Source organism: Pinus tabuliformis, chromosome 3_1 (genome assembly GCF_031772625.1).
Source record: "Pinus tabuliformis cultivar Carrire ecotype Pingquan chromosome 3_1, CPIR1, whole genome shotgun sequence".
NCBI classification, from domain to species: Eukaryota; Viridiplantae; Streptophyta; class Pinopsida; order Pinales; family Pinaceae; genus Pinus; species Pinus tabuliformis.
Window position 1 is genome coordinate 175,511,521 of NC_142301.1, and position 9,590 is coordinate 175,521,110.

General features: G+C 35.3%; 1 pseudogene; it reads left to right on the top strand.

Annotated features, from left to right (window-relative positions):
- Positions 1-6,304: 6,304 nt before the first annotated feature.
- Positions 6,305-7,177, top strand: LOC149186374 (UNC93-like protein 1 pseudogene; annotated as a pseudogene).
- Positions 7,178-9,590: the final 2,413 nt, after the last annotated feature.

The window sequence follows — 9,590 nt, forward strand, 5'->3', positions numbered from 1 at the left end:
CAAAAGGCTCTTATTACACAGTGGCTACAACCAATATTTAAGAGAAATTTTTCGGTGTAAATCACAAGATATATCATTTGTCAACGCGTTTCGAACTAACGAGTGTGGTTCATTGTCAGGACAAGTTGAAAAATCAGATCCATCTTTGCCTGTTAAATAGTATGAGCAAAGCCTCCAACGGCTAACAAGGGTAACGGTTAAATTTGACTAGGGACCCGGGTCAAACAAAATATAGTGAAAAATTAAAAGTAAGTAAGTTAAAATAAGGGACCTTACCTTTACCTAAATATATAATTTATAAGTATAAATTAATTTTAATTAAATTGGTTCATGAGTTAATAAATAGTTAAAAGCATTAACTATTTTATAGATAAATGGAAAATATAAATATTAGAATAGATCGTATAACTAAAAATATATAAGGGAATAACTAACTAATTAAAACTATATATATATAAAATTGAAAAAAAAATAAAAATAAAAATAAAAATAATAATAAAAATAATAAAAATAAAAATATTAATATATTAAAAATAAAATAAAATAAATAAATATTAGAATAAAATAATTATATATATATATTAAATAAAATGGAAGATACTTTAAATTAAAAAAAATAAAATAAAAAAATAAATAAAAGTATTAGAATAAAATACTAAAAATAAATAAATAAATAAATAAATATATATATATATATATATATATATATATATATATATATATATATATATATATATATATATAATTTAACTAAGGAGAAAAAATAATTGAATGTATCCTAAAAATCTAAAAGATTAGGAAGAGAGCGTTGGGACCCAACACCTACTAATTTTCCAGCCATCCTCTCTATTCAATCTCAAGAGCTTCTTTGAATTTCCAATGATGGAACTGCGAATTTCTAGCAATGACACTAGTCTCCTCAATACAAACATGATGATTGGTTTTTCCGCATGCTCAGCTAAAGCGGGAATCTCAAGAGCTTCTCTGAATTTCTGATGATGGAATTGCGAAACTCGTTGGTTTGAAACGCGTCGACAAATGATATATCTTGTGATTTACGGCGAAAAATTTCTCTTAAAATTGATATGGATCACAGAAGCCTCAATTCTACAGCTAATATGTCGTCGATTGCAGGAAAACCATGGAGCGGAATCGAGTGTGGGAGTATGGTGTTTAAAGGAGGCTTTGACAGAGGGCGAGCTTGTTCACGGTGCTATAGTTGCCTTTGTTCGTAACATGTTCTTATAGTTCCATAATAGGAAATGATAGTGCTTCATGGTGGAAAGGCATGGGATTGATGATTTTTCCATAGGAAAAAGGGTGGGCTTTCTTGATTTTCTGCATAGAATCCTTTCTCGTGAGCTTTTGTGCTTTCTTGACTTTCCGTGCTTTCTTGATTTTCCATTGTTTCCTTTTCTTGTTCAGATCAACAGTTGAAAGTGTCTCACTTGATCGAACGGAGTAGGGTAAACGTGTTGACGAAGAAGTTGAGGCATAGGAAGGCGTAACAGCCTAACTAGCAATTGTCCCAAAAGGTACAAAGAGAGGCCGATAGGATTATTAAATTAGAATTGTTGAATTTCTCTAGAAGAGATACTAAAATATAGTCATATACTTTACTATATGTATCGACTCTTCTTCTCAAAAGAATAATTAAAAGGGAGAAATGGATTTTGAGATGGTTGGATCTTTGAAAGATTAATTTTAGAATTTAAAATCAAGTAAGCTAATATTATAGCAATGTGATTTATTTTCCTCATTACAAATTTGACAATTTTTTTAGGGATGAATAAAGTTATACCAATTTTACATCTTTGTATGGTGAAGGAATATCTTCAAGATTTTTTCTCAATTTTGAATCAACTCAAAACTTCAAAAAAAAATAGTTGGAGTTCCAAATTAATCAATGTTTTGACTTCTTATATTATTGGATTCTAATAGATGGAAAGAAATTTACTACAGGATCAAATAATTCTAATTGAAAGTCTAACATAATTTATCACAAGTATCAAAGACTTACATCATATAAATCATATAGCAATTTGCAAAATCAAACAATGAATTTAGATATATGAATCTCAACCTTTGCACACATAGAACCATACATAAACTAATTTGCAGAGATTAGTTATCAAACTATGATAAACCCATTAGAATATATATTTACCAAAATATTGTGCCCATATGTTGATTTCAGGTTTTCCTTCTTTTTGAGAGGCATCAAGGATTAAACAAATGGTGAGGTATCAAGGATTAAACAAATGGTATAATGTAATAAATTCAATTCAAAGATTAAATAGATGAATCACCTTCATGTAATCCTTTAAACTCTACTTCAAAATAGACACATTTAATTGGACTCTAGTTTCTAGTTTCTAGATACTACCATCTACAGAGTATCTTTCACAAATTAGGCTAAGCTCAGAGAGGAGATATGCGCACATTGGATAAATTAAAATCATCCATCACTTATTTTGAGAATGTATATCTACTTACACCGATTATGATTATTTTAAAAAAACTAAACATTACATTTTTTTTTAAAATAAAATTGACTTGAGTATGATTTCACTACTATAATAATAATAATAATAATAATAATAATTTTATTGTATTTAATAATTATAATTTTTTATATAAATTAAATTAAAATTTATTTTTATAATAATACTTATATTTAAAATTATAAAAAATATCATATATATATATAAATCGAATTTGAAACTTTATAATAAAAAACATTTTGTTACACAAAAATATATATAAATATTTTATAAAATACAACATGATTTTATTAATTTTTAAAAAATCCACATAAATGAAATTATATATACTTAAAAATTTAAGAAATCCACATAAATGAAATTATATATACTTAAAAATTTAATAAAGTTAATACATAGTTAAAATATTTAAAATAATAAAAATTATTATTATCATTTTAAAATTAATTTGGTGTTTAACTATGATTCTAATTTTTAGTTAACATTAGTTTCTTTATTATCAAATATTTTCCACAATACTTCAAAATTATATATTAATAGATTATTTTTTCTTTTCTTATTATTATAAATTTGTTTTATTTATTTGGTGATTAATTTATTAATTAGAGATTGTATTATGACAATGTTTTTTAAAAATTATTAGGCTTTCCTCTATGTTTTATACTATTTTAATTTCAATCAATATTATTTAACCATTACTCTATTAATACAATGACATAAAAAATAAATTTTAATATATTAGAAAAATAAATTATATATATATATATATATATATATACTAATTTTTTAATTTTTTTTGGCTTAGCTTTTCCGATTCCAATTCAATCACTACTTTTAACCCAAAATAATTATATAAACCACACTATTTAATATATAAATAATAAATTAAATAAAAAAATCTATATAGATGATTCCATTCCAATTCAACCACTACTCTGTTTTTAAAAAATTCATATAAGCCACTCAATCTAATATAAAAATAAAAAATTATATAAATAAAAATTAAATGAAAAACCTAGCTGGGAAAATTTTTAAATAAAAAACCTGGTTTCTAAGAGGTCACAAGCAATGGACATGGTGACCTGACACATCATCCCATAAAAAAGTTTGCATAAACCTATCACATCAACTAAAAATGGGATGAATCTATTCCAACTAAACACATCATCCCATAAAAAAAAGTTTGCATAAACCTTTCACATAAACTAAAAATGGGATGAATCTACATTTAGAGAGGATCCAACTAAACATTGAATTGATTAAACCTGTCACATCAACTAAAAATGGGATGAATCTACATTTAGAGAGGATCCCAACTAAACATTGAATTGATTTAAAGGGCGTTGTTTATAGAGAGACAAATTTGTTTGGATATGGTTATTTTTTTCTCAATAAATCTGATAGTGTTTGAATTTTGTTTGTGATCGTGAAAATAGATTTAGCACCGTCAAAAACTCTTAAATACCTAAAATTTTAAAACTTCTCACTATAACTAAAATTTCCCAAAATTAAAAAATTCCGCTAAATTTTATCAAAACATTACCCGAATATTTTGCAAAAGCCTTATCAGACTAAGCGGATCTACAGTAGCACACCACAACGTACATGTTTCAACATTATTGGAATCTGGATTCTCAGAATTTTGGAAAGTGGACTCTGAGTGAGTCGGACCGACGTGGACTTCCATCTAATCTTTCCAGTGATGCCCTACTACTTTATGCTCATGATAAAAACTAGTGGAGACGGGCTAAGGTTGAGTCTTCATTCCCTTTTAGACGCAAAGGCTTCATTCCATTTTACACGGCGAAAATATGTTGAGATTTTTGCTTGGCAGTAATAGCTTGAGGTCGAAGGTTTGATCCTCGGGGTCTCTCAGCAGCTACCGTTTCCTCTCGTAGAAATCAGGGACCTCGGCTGTCAAATATGTCAATGAACTGGAACTACAAGCATTCGACTACGTGTCGCGGCTTTACAAAGGCCCCTCCACCGATAAGGTTTTGCAAAAGAGGAAGAAGTTCCTCAGCCCCTTTGTCTCCAAACCCAAAAAAAAGAGGAAAGCACCCAAACCTTTCAAAAAATTTCGAGGGCCTAAATGATCAAAATAGATATGAGAGCGGATTTCAGATCTAGAAATAATAAAAGTAGAAGTTTATGATAAGAACTGCCATTACCTGCAATTCTGTGGTGACAAGATGCTCGTCCATGTCAACATAGTTCTTGTTGATGGCCTACATGATGAGCTTATCACATTCAGGTTCCATCCATGTAGTCATGAAAGAGGCAAGATTGAGCCTGGGGTTCCCATCCAGCATCAGCTCGTCACTGATGATTTGATACATGGCATCTTTGGGAACGGACCTATCAGGCATTCGAAACATGATAACACACACATTCAAACTAGACTAGACAGATGGCAAAGATCCTGAATGTACCCATTATTTGCTAGTGGAATTAAAACGATCCTTGGAAAAAGCAAAGCAGTAGAATGGGGGTGAAGGAAGGAAGGAAGGAAGACGTACCGAGGCAAGGATTCCTAAACATATCTTGAAGCAAAAGTTGAATGAACCGATCCATCCGTATCAGCCGCAACGCTGCTCAGAGCCATTTTTGGCTGAAATCTGAATATCTAAGGGCGGATCTTCAAATGTCTCTTATTACACAGCAGCTACAACCAATATTTAAGAGAAATTTTTCGGTGTAAATCACAAAATATATCATTTGTCGACGTGTTTCGAACTAACGAGTGTGGTTCATCGTCAGGCAAGTTGAAAATTCAGATCCATCTTTGCCTGTTAAATAGTATGAGCAGAGCCTCCAATGGCTAACAAGGGTAACGGTTAAATTTGACTAGGGACTCGGGTCAAACAAAACAGTGAAAAATTAAAAGTAAGTAAGTTAAAATAAGGGACCTTACCTTTACCTAAGTATATAATTTATAAGTATAAATTAATTTTAATTAAATTGGTTCATGAGTTAATAAATAGTTAAAAGTATTAACTATTTTATAATAAATGGAAAATATAAATATTAGAATAGATCGTATAACTAAAAATATATAAAGGAATGGAGTAGTCTACCCAAGCAGAGGAATGGCCCGGTTTTCCTTGCCGCTCGGAAAAATCTCCGGCTCCAGCCGCCGACAATTCCTCCGCCCTCTGCCACCCTCTGCGAGCTCTGCCCAGCTCCGCCACCCTTCGCATTAATGTCGACGACTGACAGGTTCCTGACATACATTCTGATTTCCATTGCGTCTTTGCCGCCGGGAAGTGGAATTTGAATTCAGAAATAACCCGGGCTGCTCCCTCACCAATTCGACTCGGCATCCCCTGCAGCTCACCAATTTGACCCTACATCCCCTGCCGCGCTTACAAAGTACTCCCTACATCTCCCAATCCATTACACCGAATAGAAAGGATTCAAAGGTCTAAGTTGTCCATTCAAAATTGGAATTAAAGGTGGGCCGCTCCTAAATCCAGAATTCCAATCACAGTGGCTTGCACAGGGATCCTAATTCACGAAAATGTTGGGCTTATCACTGCTTAGACATCTTGATTTGAGTTGCCAAAGTCCATTATCCGACATATAGAAAAATCTGAAAGTGATTTGGGTTTGGGGTTATCGAGCTCCCTTGAAATCTACGGATCGAGAAGGGTAATCGTGATGAAGAAGAGGGACCCTGTGAGAAGGTTCCTCAATCCAAATGGTTCCGCTACAATTTCGCCCTCACCCAGGTGATTCTAATGTCTCTGGTCTGCTTCTGCTGCCCGGGCATGTTCAACGCCCTCACCTGATTGGGGGGAAGTGGGCAGCAGAATGACCAGGCGTCCAACGATGCGAACACTGCTTTGTACAGGACGTTTGCAGTGTTTGGCGTTTTCGCTGGCGGAATCTACAACATCCTCGGCCCTTGCGGGACCATCTTCGCAGGCTGCTGCACTTATGCTCTCTACGCAGGTTCTTTTCTCTACTACAATCATTATCATGATGAAACTTTTCCTGTTATTGCAGGTGGAATTTTGGGTGTCGGAGCTGGATTGCTCTGGGCCGGACAGGGATCAATCATGACCTCGTATCCCACCGAGGACAAGAAAGGAAGATACATTTCTCTCTTCTGGGTTATATTCAATTTGGGAGGAGTCGTAGGCGGTTTCATTCCCTTTATATTGAATTATCATAGCAAAGCCGCGTCTGTTACCGACTGGACCTATATAGCCTTCATGTGTTTCATGGCCTTTGGGGCTTTTGTGAGTTTGGCCTTGGTTCCACCCAACAAGGTGGTCAGGAGCGATGGCAACAAGGTTACTCTGCGTAAATACTCCAGTGTGAGCACCGAGGCCATGGAGGTTATCAAGCTATTCTTCAACTGGAAGATGCTGCTGCTCTTCCCTGCTGCATGGGCCAGCAAGTTCTTTTACACTTATGAATTCAATAACGTTAATGGCAGGATCTTTACGGTGAGGACCAGAGGGTTCAACAATGTTTCTTTCTGGGGTGCTCAGATGTTAGGGTCTGTGATAATCGGGTACGTTCTAGATTTCAGCTTCGTGAGCAGGAAGAAAAGAGGGTTTCTGGGCGTGGCCATCGTTGCAGTACTGGGGACTGCAATTTGGGGAGGTGGTCTCGCCAATCAACTGAGATATAACAGAGATAAGCCCTTGCAGTAGCCCGATTTAACCGACTCCGGTGCTGCTTTTGTAGGGCCATTTGCTTTATATTTCAACTATGGATTACTGGACTCCATGTTCCAGACTCTGCATTATTGGACAATCGGAGCTTTGGCAGATGATTCACATACTCTGACCAGATACAATGGACTCTTCAAAGCCGTGCCGAGTGAAGGAACAACGGTGGGCTGGGATACAGACAGACAGAGTGTTTCTCTGCTGGAGGAGCTCATAATCAACTAGAGTCTTGTTACAATCAGCTACCCGTTCTTGATTATCCTCATTGCCTTGGCTATAGATGATGGTGAGACTGCCAGTTCCACTGAACCCAAAGCAGGCTTCGAAACTGAAGCGAAGCAAGTATCAAACTGAAGCGAAACAGTTCTATACCTTGACTACATCTACAGAAGGCTATGCATTAATCAGTTTCTCAGATACAAACATTCCCTTGAGTGGGAATCCATGGGAATTAATGGTTATACATCTGGTGAAGCTTTTTCATGGTGTACTGTAGTGTTCGGTGGGATTTTTGTCCAAAGTGTGCTTTGTCGTATTTATTATGAAGTATATATGTCTATTATCCAGGTCATGAAAACAATAGGACATGGCACGCTGAAAAGTGGTCCCAACATTATTTAAACTGAAAGGCATGACCCTATAAGAAAAAATTCCCCACTGACTAGTAAAGGCAGTTTTAAGTTGATCAACATAGTAGATGCGTATTTGGTTGTACCCCAAGAATCCATCCATAAAGGAAAGGACCTCATGCCCAGACACTCGTCAATGATTTGGTCAATGAAAGGTGTGGGCAAGTTTTCTTTCAGAAAAGCTTTATTCAGATCACGAAAGTCCATGCAGAAATGAATGGTGCCCTGTTTCTTCAAAATGGGAACGGGATTGGACACCCATGTGGTATATTCAATGGGGTAAATAAAACAAACTTGTTTGAGCTTGTCGATTTCAGATTTAATAGCATTGTGTTTGAAAGGATGGATAGGCCTTTACTTCTAGCAGATAAGAATGGCATTGATCCATGTGTCGATATGATATTCAACAATGGCTAGTTCTAGTCCAAGCATCTCGGAATAAGACTACGCGAAAACATCACAAAATTATTTGAATAACTTAGTGTAAAATTCAATTTCTTCTAGGGTACACTATGTCCCCAAGGTGATATTTTCTTTGATGCCTTGTTTATTTAAAATGTTAATTTTTATGGTAGGGGAAATGTTAGCCACATTTTCTTCTTTGAAAGCATATGGTGTGGGAAAGGGGTTTTTGAACCAATCGATTTCACCATGGATGAAGTGTTTGGACTCCACAACATATTGATCACGGGTTTGCTACAAAAGGAAGTAGACATGATGGTGCATATGATCCCAAGGATAATCAGGGGTGGTCATGGCTTCCATGATGTCTTCATCAGAATGAAATATGGGACGATGGGAGGATGAGTGACCACATGATGAAGAAGAACTACTTAAGCCATCTTCATGAGAGACAAGGTTCACATGTGCATCTCCAAGAGGGTTGGAGGGATGACTAGTAGATGTGACATCTACTGATGTTGAGACCAAAGTGTTTTCTTATGTAGGTTCAAAATAAGCACAATAAGAAATGCCTAAAGAGTTTGAATATATCGATCCCATGGATGACGACATGTAGAGAATAGGTGCAAAACTATCCGTCATCTCGACATTAGGAAGGGGAATCACAATGGTGGGTTGGTAAACCTCTTGTTCTAGAAAAGCAGTGGGGCCAGAATCCACAAGTAGAGGGGAAGTGGAATAACTATGAGCGACATCTAACTTGCGAAGAACTTGAAGTGTATCACAAAAATGTTTGAGACTGGGACAATGGCGGGAATAATTTCCATACTTATCACACAAAGAAAAAGGGTGGTACGTGCATAAGGTTTTTTTCTTCTTGGTGGACTTGGGTAAGGTGACATGGACCTCAATAATGTTAATGTCAAGAAAAGTATCAGATACCACATTATTAATATGATAGAGTTTGGAACATTTATTGGTGGAATGCCCATCAACATCACACAAAGAACATGGGGGAGTAAGATTTGGCAGTTTAGGAGGAGTGGGACACGGGGGGGGGGGGGGGGGAATGATTCCTGGTTGGAAAGGATTGCGTGAGATACTAGAAAAAGGAAATTGGCCTAGAGGAATTATACCTGAAGGATTGGCTAAGTCTAGAGTAGGGGATTGTGGAGGGGATGGTTACTGTGAAGGCATACTAAACCACGTGGTAGCAACTTGTGATGCTTGAACTATGAAAAAAATCAAGGAGTTGGGCTCAAAAGGGGTAGGTGGTGGGCCATACTAAGCCCTAAGAAGTGTGGAATCTTTATAAACTCCACGAGAAACATCGGTAAAGGTAGGAATGGTCTTATTACTAGTCACAGATGAAA